At 37.3% G+C, this 15,443-nt stretch overlaps 1 protein-coding gene across 2 annotated transcripts in view; it reads right to left on the bottom strand.

The window, feature by feature from the left end:
- Window positions 1–13,492, bottom strand: part of Ptr (patched domain-containing protein) — a 35,054-nt gene extending 21,562 nt beyond the window's left edge. Inside the window, exon 1 of one of the 2 annotated variants that reach the window (XM_089082799.1) lies at window positions 12,767–13,492. The gene's annotated coding sequence lies outside the window, so the exon portion shown is untranslated. Of the gene's footprint in view, window positions 1–7,797; window positions 8,315–12,766 lie in introns of those variants that run through there. The other variant, XM_089082798.1, reaches the window with a different exon arrangement.
- Window positions 13,493–15,443: the final 1,951 nt, after the last annotated feature.

The raw sequence follows: 15,443 nt of genomic DNA, 5'->3' as shown, positions 1-15,443 counted from the left end.
TGCGTGTCGATGTGAAAGTATGCCGTGACTAAGGAGAGAATTTTCCATTTCGTTATTTGCAGGCGCGCGGCACTTTCGTTCTTCTTACTCGCCGCGCCGCGCGGCGCCTCGACGCGGCCCTTTCTAAATGTCCTCAACCCTCGGCATTTCTCCCTCGCGAAATCACGCGCTCACCCCCCTCCCCCCCACGAAAGGCACGACCGAGAGTTTCGTTCGTCTCATCGGCTAGCCTTCTATTGTCTATTGTTGTGGATAATTTTGTTGTTTTATCGGCGAGAAATGGAATATCGATCCTCGGAGGGATCTTTGATTCGTTCTTTAAAATTCAAGCTCTTTTAAAATCTGAGCGACGCAAAGCTTTTTTCCATCAGAAGATTTTGTATACTTAGAGGTTCCTCGATTCTTAAAATCCGTTGGAAAAGAACTCTCGCTAAATCCCCGCGAAACGGGGATAGGCAGTTTCCCGAACGTTTCTCGGATCGTAAAATTTTTGTCCGTAGCCAGCGACGATTCGCGAGGTTTCATAAAAAAGATTACGCGATCCCGTTTCCGAGTAGTTGAACTCTCGAATATTTTCTCGCGGAGTGTACGACTTCATTTCGTTCGATATCCCGGATATATCTTACGCAAAACGAAAGTGAGAGTGACACAGGACGATTTATGCCCGAGAAAAATAGCGGTGGCGTGCAATAACCGCGCGGCCGAGATGTAACTTCGGTAATAAAATTACGAAAGTAACATACTCCCGGGACGTCACGGGTTGCTCCGAATAAGAAATCCATGCCAACGTCGTTTGAGAGACCCGATAAGTCTTTTTCCTTCGAAGGCAAGCCGGTGCAATCACGGCGTCGCAATCACGACATCGCAATCAGCGGCGACAATAATACGATTTTTTGTCTCATGTCCCATGATCCTATCTCGCATGCCACACACTTACAGTCATGCATTGGGAATTAATTTTAATTTAAAATGAGATGAAAACTCTATAAAAATATAATGTGTCTGTGGGCACAATATGTGTGAAAGCAATGGTTCAAGGTTGTATAATATCCCGCAATGTAGATTTTTTTGTCTCATTGTAATTTTAATATCGAATTCTCCGAACTGCCTGGAATCTTGGATTCTGGATCCTGGATTCTTATCTTAGCTAGAATGTTGGAGCATCGGTAATTCATGAGTTACGAGATCACTTTACGATCGACGATAAGGCGTCTTGTATGTTAAAATTACTTATTTAACTCGTGATGTCTTGCTTACATAAAAAGTTGAAATTATTTTTATTCATTCGTGCGAAAGAAGTTTTTTTATCGGTAAATCGATAAAAAATTAATACTTTTATAAATTTCTTCAAGGAATAAAAAGGTTTCTGTAGTTTTTTGTACTTATTATATAAAGCTTAAGTAATATTTTCTTATGAATAAATAATAAAATATAAAAGAGATATAATGATATGAGTAATGTGATGCAAAAAAGATCTTTCTTGATAATATCAATAAACTTCGCAGGTTCTTTATGAAATTAATTTACGTACATATTTTTAAAACTTGAAGAAAGATATGATAGAAAAGTGAGTCCCGAAGACTTGGAAATAATTCCTTAAAGCGAAAAAAGTTATAAAATAAATTTTTCTAGAAGTTAGAATGTTCTAGCAGTTAGAAGTTAATATGTAGAATAAAAAAAATTATATTTAATTTTTAATTTAATCATGTTCTAAGAATTAATTACAAAGATCTTGACAACATCAAGAATAATATTAATTTAATTTAATTTAATAAATAGAAATGAAAATAAGATTAATATTTATAATATCATTCTAAGGTTGAGTGCAGTTTCAAGATTTAATTTAATTTAGTAAAGTTTAGTTCATAAAATCTAGTAGATCGTAGTAGATGTATAGATAAGACCATAGGAAGAAATTACATAGATGGAAGTATAAAATTGAAAACAAATTATGAACTTGCGAACAATTACAAATTATGAACTGTAAATCAAAATTCTAAACCGACAGGCATAAATCTAAAAATAAATAAATAAATAATAGATAATTAAAGAAAAGTAATATAAAGCAAAAAAATAATCCTCTTTTTCTCTCTCTCTCTCTCTCTCTCTCTCTCTCTCTCTCTCTCTCTGGAATGTTACCCTAAGTCTGTATTTAAAACATCCACAAAGTAATCACAGGTAGTCACGGAGCAGTTATTCATTTTAAGATCACGAACGATACATTAAAGTCTGACTTTTTAATGCTTTCAACGTTTTAATACAATGTATTATATGGCGCTATTCTTTTTTCTTTCTTCACAAGTATTTCTGAAAGAGATCTAAACGATAAATATCTGTGTAATAGACATATTTCTTTTACTACATGCTGATATTTTTGAAATATCGAAGATTGGAAAGTTACGATAAACGATCGTATTGTCGTCGACACTTTCGTCGAAGAATCAGTTTTGCTCAGATTAATCGATCAATTCATCGCGGTTCAAAGGAAATCAGAACGGTACAACTACAAGAAATTCTATACCTTGTAAAAATATAATCGCATGAATCGTATTAAAAATACTTTGCTATAAACGTTGCTTAAACACTGGAAACACTGGAAACACATCTCTGTTGCATCGCTCCGGTACACATTTATGAAGTTACAAATGAAAACTACATCTCTCTATCGTAAATATATGTGATGATGTCTGAAGTTCCTTCAAGGTTTTTAATCATCTTTGAGAGAGAAACGGTTGAGCATTGCGATGCTATACGGTCGGTTCTATTATCTTTTTTTTGTTTTCGAAGCCGCGAACTGCGTGATTGCAAAATCACGTCGGCTCGTCCATCGTTGCAAACCATCATTACAGAAAAGGAATCGGAACAAGGTTGGGTTGCGTTTCTTAAAATGACGTACGTAAATCGAGCTTTTATAACTCGCGACGCGTGCGTCGCGCATATTTATAAGCCCGTTATCGCACGTGTGCGCTAGCGGACCGGAACATATCTTTTTGCATCATTGCGCACTTTTCTATTCTTCTGACTATTGTCTTCCTTTAATAATTACCGGCGGAAAATGCAAAACAGTATAATTCATTAATTCAAAAATAATTTACAAATCGATAAGAACATTTTGAACAATTAAAAAAAGAAACAAAGCAACGTGCACTGTTCACATTATTGCGCTATTAAACGAATAAATTAAGGTTCACATTTTACATGGCGGAGCCATAAGAATTAACATTTTCGACAGTACGATGGATTGTTATTATTATTTAGGTTATGATTATTTATGAAAATAATATTTATTTTGATAAAGCTTGTGCCTCGGGCCGTATAGTAGCATAATAAGATAAATCTTCAATCAACGACTTGATGTAAAAAGAAATTCTTTAGAAGGCACTCGCATCTCGAGGAAAAAGTTGACGCTTCGATTGCTTCATGCACGAGCGTGAATTATGTTGCTCTCTACATCGCGATGAGCTTTATTACCGTGACATAAATCTGTAATGAGCAATGTGCGATCATTATCAATCTGCAAAAGTAAACGTAGAGCCGACAACCTAGAGTTGAAAAAACTGTGCGTTGAACTACGGGTTCAAGTAAATGGCTAAAAATATCTTCATCAATCTTTCATAATTGTATGATAGCGATTTCTAAAAGAGCGTATATTTGCAGAAAATTAATATATTAATTATTTATTAAGATTGAGTAACTTGTAGAAGCAACATTCTAAAGAGAAACAAGTATTTGCGAAATCAAATATAATTTAAAAGTCGTCGAGTTTGTTTGTGAAATTATCTGTAAAAGATCTCTAAAGATTTATGAATAATCGTATTTTACAAGTTACACAATTTAAGAATGCAACTATATTAGTTCTGAAAAATAATATAAAATAAATATTTTTAATCTACTGACTTAAACAAGACACATAAATTATACGATATTCTGCATGGAAATAACGATTTTACCAAAGTGTTTAAAAATTTAAGCAGCTACAGATCTGAAAATAATTTTATTGGAATAATTATTGGAATAAAGTAAAACAGTTAAATATGCAAAAATTTTTAATATTCTAGTTACCAATTTAAATGTTTTATAATTATTTCGATGTCTCAACAAAATTATTTTCAAATATGTATTACAAAATCCATCTAAAAAAAATTTCAAATACTTCGCAAAATTATTTTTTTCTGTGTGCGTTATTAGAATTAATATTTAATAATTAACATTTAATGTGGTGTAAAATTCATCAATCAGAAAGAAGGGGAGAAGGGACGATTATTTTACGGGAGAATTTGCGGGAACAAGAGCTCCGCGGTTACGCCGGATGAAATCATACACTGAGTTTACAATTTGACTCATCGATTTGAATCATTATTATCGGATGGGACAATGAGACATTTTCACGTCGGATGTCGGGGGAACGGCGGTTCGCGAGTGGCGAACGATGGACGAGCGCCAACGAGCGCCTCTCGATCGCTCGCTCGATTTCTTCTGACGAAAATGACGAAGTGGCCGTCGACGGCGCGGCGCGGCGCGGTCGTGCGCAGCCGCGGTGCTTTCAAACCGGAAGAGATATCCGTGCATTTAATTTATCGGTTACGGGGAATCGGTCGGCGACGTCGGTGCGCGCCTCGCGCGATGGGTCTCGGGAGGAATGGTACCGGACAGCGGCGGCGGCCGAGGGAGGGCCGGAGGCCCTCTCTCTTTCCGCGCGTGCGCGACGCTCACGCTCTCGCACTCGCTTTTCTCTAATTTAAATAGATTGCATAAGCGCGTACTTCTCGCCGCGAAGTCGATCGCGGATCCATGCGACCGGTCCTCAGAAAACGCGCGCGACCTCTTCTCCGCCGTTTCCGGCCCCCGAGGAGATAAACGGATCTCTCCGCGCGTCGCGTGTAATCGCATCGGGCATGCGTGTAATTTACGCTCCGCTCGCTATCTTCGCGCGCGCGAAGATAGCACGCGAACGTTAAACCTCGCGCTCGCTCCAGTTGCGTCCGCAAAACTGGTCTAAAGCGCGTAGAATCGTTGCGCGATGGACACGGACGTCTGGCAACACGTCGATAATGGCGAAAAGAGAGAAGGAGAAAAAAAAAGATTATCTCGAGATGATATATCGTAACAATCGAGCGATTTAAATCTGTGGTGAATAAATCGTGAGAAATCCAGAGCAGCTAACAGATGGTGGAGGACGCGGTCGCGTCTTCACCGCATCACGCTCGTGGCGGCGCATTGAAATAGCGCGTTGACATTTTGATTAATTACCCCAACGTATGCATATATATATATATATATATATATAGTTAATATTCCTCTTATAAAATATTATAACGTATAAATATCTATTTTTTTTTTTGCTAACTCTCTTGTTACTCATACGTCCGACTTGCTTTCATATTTATTGCCAAGCGAAACTATCTGACAGCGCTTTCCCGAAGTCTTACCAGGTTCCTTTCTCGCGCAAAATCTGACTTTTCGATTTCAGTCAATCGTTTTGTAACGTTTCGCAAACGTCGGAAGCCGATCTTACCTGAATCCGATAGTTCAGAAAATTCAGTCAAGAAAATTCTTGTTTTCGTAATCGAAGAAAAAAAAAAAATCTCGACGACACACTTCGCCTTGTAAAATAATTTTCGTGAGCGAACCAAAATTAAAAACGGTCATCTCGTAGCGACATTTTACGGAGCTCTTTTCAGAATGATTTTCTCGGTGCGACGAAAACGATCGATGGAGGAGGCTCTTGCGAATATAAGCAGCGTCGTCCCCTCGCTGCGGATTTGCCGATCAGTAATATGCAATTCCCTACCGACCCTCCGAGGTCAACAATTTGTTACGGGGACGGGGATGTTCAAGGAACATATCAACAGCGCGGTTGATTGACCCGTTGTTGGAGAGCGACACTTTTCACAACCGGCTGAAATCTTTGCTTCGCCATTGCGAAATGTAAACTATGGCCGGCATAAGACGCGAATGTTATTTGCAATTAAAATACAGATTAAACGTTCGAGAAAAAAAAAACAACGTATCTCTATTGACATTTAAATTTTATGTTTAAGTTTCGATACGCCCATTTATAACTCACGACTGATAAGTAATGAGTAATATGCAGTTATCACATCCGTAAATAATTATATTAAATTTGTAACATAACGTATTTGTAACATATAAGTGACAGCACAGTTTTTGCAGAGATAAGTTAATTTTTCTACTTTTATACGGAAAGAACAGTTTTTGTTGAAGTGTCTAAAAATTTGATCGGATACAGATTTGAAAATAAATTTGTTAAACCATCAAAATAATTATCTAGAATGTTCAAATTGATTGCTCGAATATAAAAAAAAAAATGTCGCAAACATGATTATCATCATATTTGAGCGATTTACATAATTTTTAATTAAATAATTTTAAATAATTAAAATTATTCAGATTTGTATCTAGCAAAATTTTTATTTCAGTAAACCTTTTTTATTTCAATAAACCTTTCTTTCTATGTAGAATCACATCCGAACGATTAATTAAAGCGTAATAAAATGAAGAAAATTACACTTCCTGCGATTTACTTTAATAGACGTAATAAGTAAAAAGAATTTTCTCTGTCGTTGTTGTCTTGCGTATCTTGCATCTCCTTGACTCGACGACGCTTTAATTTCGCACATCCTGCACGCCACGCACATTGTCACTTGCACAAAATCCAACTTCCACAGATCCTCGAAACGACCGATATTCACTATGATCGCCGTCATTTTATTATTTAGAGACGGTACAATGGCCTTTAATAAGATAATAAGTGGTTCTGAGACAATGAGTTAACACGAAAGTGAGTCGACGGCAGGGCTTATAACATCGTAAATGATGACTAAGTCTTGCACTAAACTGCGTGGGCATAATATAATCGTAATGATATGATGATACAAAAGCGCTTCCTGTTTACACGGGGCGCTCTTCCGCAAGAGAGACATTTTGAATGAGGGAACGCAACGCACTCGCCCTATTTAATTATAATTTAATTATATTTACCCAAATGAATTCGAAACGTATTCTACAATACGACTTTTCGTTGTACGCCTCCCTCGCCCGTCAATTCTTCAGTCTCGTGCACGAACCGTAAGGCAAAAAATCAATTCAACTATTGTTACCAATTGAATTGCAGGTGCTAAGTACCCGTTTTTTGTTCCGATTGCACCGTAATCGTATCCGCGTGTAATTCGCGCAATGAACGCTACGGACGGCTCGATAGACGATTACAAACTTGTTTAAGCGTCATTACCGAATAATACCGAATTGTGCAATTAATTCAAGTTCGTCAATCACCACGCGGTAAGTTCATTTTCCTCGCGTATTCACTTTCTACAATTATTTCTATTCTGCTTTCTCTCCTTTCCAAAAGCATGAGCACCGCGTCTATCGTATCGATTTCAAAAAGTGCGGAAAAGTGCTTAAGTGCGAAAAGAGGAGTCGCACTATATATAAATCGAGTGTTAATTATGTATCAGTTTAATGTTAATCATTAATTTATTCTTCTCTCTCGCTCCTAAGCGGATTATGTCTTATCCATTTTTAACATGCTGCATACAAAAAGATTGAAAAGTGTATAAATTTGTAAAAGTATAAGATTATCCTCGCTAAAATTTCTTATCCACGTTTTTTCTTCGTGATTCAAACAAGAGGTATTGATAAAAGAAAATCAAAGATCCTAACGGAAAACGTGAAGAGAGAGTAGAAGAATTCACTCGCGGTCTTTCGGAAATCACGAACAGCGCAGAAATCTCGGATTTATCCCGGATCGATCGATCGATCGCCAGTGAGAATTACCTTGCTCGTTGTGATCCAGCTGGAAACGCGCGTTAAACCTTCCACAACAAAATCTCCACAACAAAACTTTGTCACCACCAACTAGATCTTCGGCAAAGTATCCGAGCCGATATCGATCTCTCCTGCTTCTTTCCTTTATTTCTCTTTCTCTCTCTCTCTCTCTCTCTCTCTCTCTCTCTCTCTCTCTCTCTCTCTCTCTCTCTTCCCTCGCGGTGGCACTTCTTGGCCGCGTGTCCCTCTTGTCCTCCACGGCCGGATACACGCAGGAGGCGCGGGAAAAACGTCTTTCACCTGCACGTCCTCGTCCGTACGCGTGTCATGATCGAGAATTCGTTGCCGAGGCGAGCGTGAGGGCGAGCGAGCGAGCGAGCGAGCGCGCGGATCGAACGTCGTCGCGGGAAGCGGGATACAAACTGCTCGGCGCGTCGCTCGAGATTCCGCTCGTACCTGCTCGCCTGCCGCGCGCGTCCGCTCCGTGCCTCCGCTCGACCACTCACCACTATGAGCCGTACGGACGCGTAAGATCTACGGGATCTACGAGACCCGAGGGAAGCACGCGTTGTGAGAAGTTGGCCTCGCCCGAGTCTCGAGACAATTTTCGCTGAAAATCGAAATTCGAAAAAATTCGAAAAGAAGAATTTTTGCGAGCACCCTTTTAATAATTCGCCCTTTAAATCATTTCAAATTTCAGTCTCCTTATTTTAGCAAAAAAAAAAAAAAAAACTTTATCGCAAGTAAGATGACATTAGGAACGAATGAAAAATTCAAATATTTAATTTTTCGAGAACGTCACGCGACTCGTCTGTTTAATATCGATAATGTCAATTGTCGGATGAAGGAGATCGTTTAAAGATAGAAATGGATGTAGGGAAAAAATACGAGAGTCTAGCGGACGGCGGTCTGTGGACGGTCCTGTAGAATCTCTAGAGATGAGCCGATCTTCTCTCGGCGATGTGCGACTCAAACGCATGGAGCGTAGTGCATCCGTGCGGTAGACGGAAGTAATGAATGGCCGCGCGCTTATCTAGTTTGACACTTCCTTGCCGGATCGCGCGCATCCACATAAACGGCCTCGTCGTTTCGTGAAACCGTCGTCATAAAGGCGGCGCGTCAAAACGTTACCGCGTCCGCTTTCATTGATTTACGTAATAAGATCGCAATCAATTCGGGCTCTTTGTTCGCATTGCGTGCCGGCGAATAAAAAAAAAAAAAGCTAAGGCGTGTTGCCCGATATCTTGAGGGGGAACGGCATTCCGGTCGCGAAATCGCGATGTTCGCGATAGTCTCTTCAGCATTCTACACCATTCTGAGATAGAGACCGAGAGACGAATCTCGCAATTTTAATATGCGAATCAAGGACGAAGAATCACGCGTGAGATATCTTGAGAGAAAGAGAAAGAAGGAAATTTATTATAAAAAGATACACACACACACACACACACACACACACACACACACTTTCTTATTATTTTCACTAAATAATGTGATTAATATGTCATGGCATTCCGGTTTATAGAACAAAAATAATAAATGCGTGATAAATATTTATATTTTCTTTTCTCCTTCTTAAAAGTGGATTGCCTTGATAGTGGATTGCACGTGTTCTTCTTGCGCGTGTTCAGAGGAACATCATAAACACATCCAAGAAATTTTACTTTAGCAGAGACTCCTCGATGAATATTGAAGGCGGTTTCTTCCCGCGGAAATTTCGATGAGAAACCGTCATTCGCGACGTCTTGAACTTTAATTAACTTTAATAACATTAAATATCTCGGCAATCAACCGCAAGTAAAATCATTAAACTTCATTCAAAGTTTCCCTCTTTCCCCTCTTCCTCTTCGTTATCAACGTGTGTTTTTATGCGGATATTGTTGACACGCTGTAATCAATCATTCCGCAATGTTAAACAACGTCGCAGTTGTCCGACCGCTTATCGTTGTATCCCTTATCGTTGTCAGTATTTCTTTTTTTTTTTTTTAATAGCGTATTAAAAAAGGTTTGAGCGTCCAAAACATTTTGAGATACCTCGCACGATACGCAGTTTTATTTTTCGTTGTGGCGTGAAAGCGAGTGGAACTGGTCCAGACCGATCGTATACGCACGACGACGACTACGAAAGTTATACTGCTATTATGTGCATTAAGACCGGACAAAGGAAAATTGATAAGCCATGTATTATCTCTTCAAGGAATGTCAAGACACTTAAGCTGACCTTCCAACCCTGCTGTAGATTACGACAGGAGCGATAAAAATCTCGAACGAACCAGCCACCGCAGCACATTAACTGCACTCCGCGACCTGCGTTTCCTTTTGCGTCACGTTTTCGCGGTTGATCGACTCACGATCGTTCAGCGATAACGATATTTGCGGATATCCAATACGTCGGGGAAATTCTTCGAAGATTTATTTAGCGTTATTGCAGATTATAATGTAATTTATTCGGCAAATTGTGCTTATTTACAGTTTTCATTAACTTCAGGCAGTCGATATATTGTCGGAAGTGCAATCAAAGTTTATTAAATATTGCAAAATAGAGAGGTAAAAATGTTGATTTAAACATCTATTTATATCTGTTCAATTCAATACTTTTCGTCTGTTAAGCTGAGATTGTTTTGGAGATTTTAATTTATGGTATTAAATAAAATCGTTTCTTCGAGATTATCGATGAATATTAAAGAATAAATAAGATATTTTTATTTGCATAGAATCTGGTAATCATATTATTTGTAAAAAATGTTGTAAATAGAGCAAAAGATAATATGTTGTACACTCAATGTCTCACTAGCTACTATAAATATTTCTTGAACCGAAGCTGGCGATTTAGCTTCACAAAAAGATAAAGATTATGAAAAACCTCCCTTTATAACATTACTATAAGATATATGCTAGTGACATGAAAAAAATCGAGTTCTTGGATAACAATGCACCATGATCGTTTTAAAGCTGGGGAGCTTCGGTCCGCCTACCTGAATCCAATAGATTCTTGGGAAATCAGGTTTTACTACATAGAAAATCAAACACATAGATAGGACGAATCCCTAAGCCTATTATGGACAAAATATTTTTTAGAAGAATGAGAAGAATGAAATCTTCTAGATAAGATAAATTAAGATAGATTAAGTGTATTATTAAAAATATTATACATCTGTGTGTGTGTGTGTGTGTGTGTGCGCGCGTGCGCGCGCGCGCGCGTGTGTGTGTGTGTGTGTGTGTGTGTGTGGATTTAAAATATTATATATTATTTTTATTGCAATTACACGTGCGAAAATAAAGACATATGTTTTCCGAGCAGACATATAAAATTATTTTAAATCAATTATTATTACAAAATTATTATAAAATTACAAAATATGTCTAATTTACTCTGGACTAACACTACTGAATGTGTGCTTTGTGCGCATTATTTATATTCTTATTTTTTGTAATTTCTTATTTATTCATAGATTTATATCAAGCATATATATTATTTATTATTATATTTATATTTATATTTATCTTTGTTAATAATAATATTTTGCAAAATTTATCTGAAACAATTTTTTAATATACCCAAGGAAAAGAAAACTTTTGTTGGTGTAGAAATGTTAAAATTACACTTAAATACTTGCAATTAATATTAGTACATTATTATTATTACACTGATAATTCCCTCAATATCTAACACTATTAAAATACATTTCTACGATACAGAGACTACTAACATATTTCTACTCGTGAAATAAGTGAAAGAACCGATCAACACATTGCGAAAAAGAGGCTTCATTTATGTATTCATTTATTCGAGATTTTGATAACATGTCCTTTTTAGAAGGGGATTAGAATTATTATTATAATTTACTGGAGATAAGTAGACTAAACGAAATAATTGTTGCGTAAACGACATTATGTTCGAAAAATGAGTTAATCATGAGATGACTTAAATAATATACCACAAGGTGCGTAGAATGTCGACACTTTCACAGCTGCACCCTTGAGAGGTATAATTTGGCACTTTGTACGATCTAATCTAGTTTCTCCAGACGCATTCGCTTTCGTCATTCGTCCATTTGAATTTCACTAATTTCAGTAAGAGCATGTGTCCGTCGATTGCAGTCAAGATTGTGGGTTTAAAATATTATTTGGGCTCCAGTCATTTCAGACAGAATCTTTAAATAGGTAGTTTCATCACAAGCTGTATGCTAAAAACTTAAATTAATCCACACTCTTTAGAAAGAAATATGAATTTATACATTACACAATTTTTCTCTCTAGCTTTCTAAAAGAAAAATAAAGCAATCTCAATTTTTAATGAAGACACACACACACACACACACACACACACATACACACACACATTTTTACATTTTAGAACATATTATTACACAAATGTTAAATTAAAAAAAATTTTTTTTTAAGCGGAAACATATTTCATTATGCTTTAAAATTCTTAAAATCTTTAAATTTTAAAATATTTTTAGCTAAGTGTTCAGATTCTAATATAATAAAATTTATAAATTTCTATCAATTTTTTTTAAATTTTTCCAGAAGCAATACGCACTGAAAAATTATATATTGTATTGTAAAAACAGAGCATAAAACCAAGTTCATGAACACGAAAATAAAATTTTCTTATAAAACTTTCTTGATCAGTTTGAAATTGATCTTTCCTTATTCTAAATAAAATTCTTTATTCAACGTCGAATTTATATTAAAGAGCAAACAATTCGTGTATTGAAATACAGCATAATCAATATTACAGCATATACATACACATTCTAGTATTACGATCTAATATAACATTATGGTTCATAATATCCAATGACTACATTATTCACGATAATTATCGCGAAATATCCGCCGCTCTAATTATAACTTTTTACAGCCAGATTTAATTTATCGAATCTAATAACCATGTTGTGGGAGCATGTTGAAAGATAAAAATCCTTCGGCGCAATGTATCAGGAATTCAAAGATCTTGACCGCTGCGTACCTTGTAACGGGAATGCTCGTTATCATTATCGCAATGACATTTCGTGACGGTGGTAATGATCTTGCCGAGGCTGCGGGATCAAGCACGCGGGTAGGCGGTGATGATAATGATGATAACGAAGTGGAATCTCTCGCCGTTGAAACAGCGATCGCGCGCGGTCGGCGATCCTTGAGGAGCAATGCATTTCTAGGCTGCCGGCCGCAGAAAGACTTCAATCCCGCGATCGCCGATGCGGAACAATTGCGTAATGAGATCGCAGGGGGGATTTCTGAAGTCCGCTCACGAATTTCGAGGCGAATTACGAGCGACACGACGGCGCGACGTGCGACGACGATGACGGCGATGCGTCTGGAAATGTCAGACAACGGCCCGGCAGATGCGGCCTGCTACAAATTTATTCTTCACAATGACGCACGTTACATCACTACCGGATGTTCTCTTTCTCACCGACGCCAAGAGAGTTAAACTAAGAGAAATGGCGGTCGCTACCCAATGCCAAGGCGGCGATAGTTACAGAGCGATTTTAACGTGGATGATTAAATACTGACGCGTCGAATTGCACGTAATATTTATAGTCGTGTCGCTGATCCTCGCAAATTGCATACTTTATCTCGTGGGGAGATTACTGTAATTAATTTTGTACGTAATAAATTTGGTTATTCCGTAAATTTGTGAATACATTGTTTGCGCGATTTGTATTTTTATTAATTTAATTTATTTTAATCTATTGTTAACTATCATAAATTGATTGTGACTAAATTGTAATATGATTACAGTTTTGTTTAATTCTTCAGGCATAATTCACTTAATTCTCGTGTAAATACTTAAAAATATTTTTTAAGTTATGATTATCATATTAGTTTGTTATCATATTTAATTTAGCTGTAACAATTTATTCTTATAGTTGTTCAAAGGAAAATATAGTTGCATTGTTAAAAAAAAATGCTATTGTATGTTGTACAACTTTCTTAGTGTGATATAATTATAAATTGAAACGAGATAAATTACACTGATAAATGCCATCATTTTACATTTTTTCACATGATTAATACTTCAGATAATACTCGTATGATTAATACTTCAAATAATACTTTTCTGACTTGTAAAACAAAAGCGAGAACAAGGGTTTTACTGAAACATATAAAAATTTAGTTATATACAGATCTGAAAATAAGTTAAGCCATCAAAACAATTATGTAGGATTAAACATAATGTTGAAAATACTTTTGATATTTTAGCAACAAATTTGACCATTCCGCAATCAATTTCGTCCAACGAAATTATCCACAAATCTGCATGCGACCAAATTTTTAAATACTTCAGCAAAACCATTCTTTTCGTATATAATAGCACTCCGCTGTTCGTAATAGTTTTCTCTGTTTGCCATTACGTAATAAAAAATATAATTCTCTTGATTAGCAAAGAAATTGACTCAATGTTTCTTAATCGGTTCACCGAACGCGCGCGCTTGTCCTACTCATACCTCTTTGCTCTAGCCAAGAGGCGTATCGCTTTCTTGGGAGGGGGAGGGGGAGGGGGAGGAGGGATTCCTTATTAAGAAAGAATATCGCTCGTCTGGGGACCGTTTAAGTTCGCAATGCCGCGGGGGCGTTCAATTACCAATAACAGCTGCGTGCCCGGCGCGGTACGTCAGTAGCAGACGGCCGGGCGCGATTGCGCCGCGCCGCATCAACGTCGCCCTGATATGAGAACCCCGAGACTAACCGAGTCAACTGCGGGACAATCTAGCCATCAGTCTTAAACGGAATATATTTACGAGGCCGGGCCGAGAGAGCGCGGCTATGCCGACCAATTACATCGCGCGGCATCCGCTTTCCTCGGGCTCGACCCCCGGGGCCCGCCGTCGGCCCCCTTTGCTTTTTCACGCTCGCGTTTACTCCCTCCCGTCCATTCTGGGCCGCACGCCGCAAATATTGGCGGATTCGAAATCGCTTCGAGACCGGTAAAGCAATCACCGTCGGTACCGTGCGGCCGGATCGCGGGGAATTCTGCGTTTAATTGTAATGAAGGGCGAGCGCGTAACCGGATATACCCTAAACCGGTTAATTTCGAAAACCGAGGTAGTTGGAATTAACCGGCTTAATCTGATTGTAACGCTTGATACGCGATGATTTTCGCTCGCGGCCGCTCCATTCGCGTCCACGCAAAGGAAACAGGCAGGATTATATGTCGTTGAAATTAATGCGGGATAATCCCTCCAACGAAATAACAGAACTTCGACAAGCTTTCGCTACGGGCAGCTTATGAATTTCATAGAAATTGTTTTATATTAAAACTGTTTTATTTTCATAATTTGTTTTGTTTTATTCTTTTATTGTTCTTTTGTGTATCGTGATGATACTTTAATTTTCAGTTTTAATCATTCGACTAAAAATACTTATTCTGTATAAATAAAATAAATAAAAAAAGAGAAAGATTTTACAAAACATAATATAAAAATATTTTTATAAAAACTTGAGAAAAAATAAAGGATAGGATGATTATTGTTATTAATTATAATTAATTATAAATTTCATCAATCATCGACAAGATTTCGTTCAACAAAGGGCTCTCTCACAACAGTTATCTTCATACACGAATATTAATACGATTATATTATTTCATTTATATCAGTTTTTACTAATTGGGCTTTATTTTATTTTTGATTATAGTTTTT

Source organism: Pogonomyrmex barbatus, unplaced genomic scaffold, assembly GCF_055798465.1.
Source record: "Pogonomyrmex barbatus isolate J1 unplaced genomic scaffold, ASM5579846v1 scaffold6, whole genome shotgun sequence".
Taxonomy (NCBI): Eukaryota; Metazoa; Arthropoda; class Insecta; order Hymenoptera; family Formicidae; genus Pogonomyrmex; species Pogonomyrmex barbatus.
The sequence above is the reverse complement of the archived record's forward strand: the minus strand, read 5'-3'. Positions and strand labels throughout refer to the sequence as shown.